Genomic DNA, 2,650 nt, shown 5'->3' on the forward strand with positions numbered 1-2,650 from the left:
GATGGCACCTGACAACAACAACAACATGATGAAGAAGTTTCAGAAGAGCTTCTAGACTAAGATAGACTGGGAAGAAGGAAAGGTGGACTAATTCTGAAAGGTTAGCCACCAAAAACCTTTAGAACAGCAGCAGGACAGTATCTGATATAGTGCCAGAAGATGAACCCCTCAGGCTGAAAGGCACTCAAATTAAAACTAGGAAAGAGCAGCCGCCTCAAAACAGAGTTGACCTTAATGATGTGGATGGAACAAAGCTTTCAGGGCCTTCATTTCCTTGCAATTGGATTAATAAATAACATGATAAACAGAAAAAAGTTTGAGGCTGTCAAAGAGTTTATTTTTCTTTTGAAAGTGAATGAATCAAAGCAGCAGTCAGCAAATCAAAGGCTATGTTGTATTAGGCAAATCTGCTGCAAAATGCCTTTTTATTGTTACAGAGCAAATGTGCCACTTTGAAGACTAAGGTATGCCTGACCCAAGCCATGGTATTTTCAATCAGCAACTAAGCAAGTGAACATTAGACAATGAATAAGGAAGATACAAGAAGAAGTAATGCATTTGAATTGTGGTGTTGGCAAAGAATGTTGAAAGTACCATGGATTTCCTGAAGAACAAACAAGTGTGTCTTGGAATGCTCCTTGGAAGTTAAGGTTAGACTTAATCTTTCATATTTTGGACATGCTATCAAGAAGGACAAATCCCTAGAGAAGGACATCATACTTTTTCAACTGGGTGGTCAGCCCAAATAGAGGAGGACCCAGGTAAGATGGATTGACACAGTGACAGCAATAATGAGATTAAACATAACAATTGTAAGGATGGTGCAGTACCGGGCAATGTTGTGTTCTGTTGTGCATAGTGCCTAGTGCTGGTATGAGTGGGAACTGGCTGGATGGCACCAAAAACAAGAATTGGAATCAATTCCCTGACAGTAGGTTTGGTTTTGAATACAATGTAAGAGTCCCTGAATGGTGTACTTTGATAACACACGTACATGCTAACCCAAAAGTTGGAGGATTGTGTCTAACCAGAAATGCTTTGGAAGAAAGGATTGCTTATCTTCTTCTGAAAAATCAGTCACTGATGATAGTATGGAGCACAGTTGTGTTTTAACAAACATGGGATCTCTCCAAGTCAGTATCACTTTGATTACAACCATTACTGATTTAAGCTATCATAGCTAAGCATATCATAAATATATTATATTATATACCTTATTCAACAGCATATTCTCTTCTTTCATGTTTTATTGTGAATTATGTGATAACTTACATGGGAGAATATTAGTTTTACATTCATCCTATCATATATCATTTCATTGCCATGATTACAGTCCCCTCCATGCATCATCAACCAACCAAAGGGTATACACTACAAGCCTGCACCCCGGTCATCAGCACACAACCCCTCTCCGTCTCTGGGTCTAAAGTGCCCAGCTGCTCCATCTTTCCACGTGATCATCTCTGCCTCCATCACAGGTATCACTGCTTCTCTCAATAGCATATTCTTTTACCTGTTACTCATTCCTTCACTAGAGTGTATAAGCTACAGAACCATGAGTCACTCTGAATCTATTCATTTTCACCACACCACCAAGTATCTCAAAAAGTACCTGGAACATAGTTCACTTAGTATACATTTATTAAGTAAGAGAATGAATGAATGAAGAAAATGTAACCCCAAAAAGCTGTCACCTAAGTAAAAGCACTTCTTATGTGCTGGACACTCTTCTATGCAATATATTTACAAGGCTTCTACCTTTTAATCCACTCACCAACTAATTAGACATATACTATCATCACCCTCATTTTCCAGATAAAGAACGTAAGGGCTAGAGCAATTACATAACCTACTTGCCACATAACAAGTACATAGAGATCTGTGCTCAAAATCATCTACAATAGTTCCTGTCTAGATAGACCCACTGTAGTTTGTCAATCTGAAGTAATATTATAGTAACAGAAGGGTGGTGGTATACATGAAGGAAATCTTAATAGGGATTGATATTGTCTCTCCATCCGAGAATCATCTGTGTCCCCAGATTATAGAGAGAAGATGTTTAGTATAACTTTGTTGCAAGTTAGTAATGCATGTGAATCTATCCATTAAAAATATTGAGAGTCACTAAACAATTCATGGACATTTGGCATCCTACAAAGGCATGTTTGGAGACATTATTTGGAGACAAATGATTAGCTGCATGAAAGTTTAATTTCTTATGGTAAATTGGAAAAATTTATACTGTGTTCTCTTATGAGATTTATTAATATTTAATAAGGAGTCCTGATGTGGTGTTGTGGGTTAATACGTCAAATTGCAAAGCTGCTTGAACTGCAAGGTTGGTGGTTCAAGCTTACCAGCCGCTCCTTGGACACCCTATAGAGGGTTGCTATGGGTCAGAACCAACTCGAAGGCACTTCACAACAACAACCAATAACTTTATATGTCTGTCAATTATAGGCTACCTTGTAAAATGTAACTACTAACAGAAAAAAAAGCTAAAGCAAATGGAAGAATTGAAGAGGTCCAAGAGCTGAACAGAAAATTTCAAAGATCAGCTCAAGAAGATAAAACCAAATACTATAATAAAATATGCAAAGACTTAAGAGTTAGAAAACCAAAAGGGAAGAACATGGTCAGCATTTCTCAA

Source organism: Chrysochloris asiatica, unplaced genomic scaffold, assembly GCF_000296735.1.
Source record: "Chrysochloris asiatica unplaced genomic scaffold, ChrAsi1.0 scaffold00421, whole genome shotgun sequence".
Taxonomy (NCBI): Eukaryota; Metazoa; Chordata; class Mammalia; order Afrosoricida; family Chrysochloridae; genus Chrysochloris; species Chrysochloris asiatica.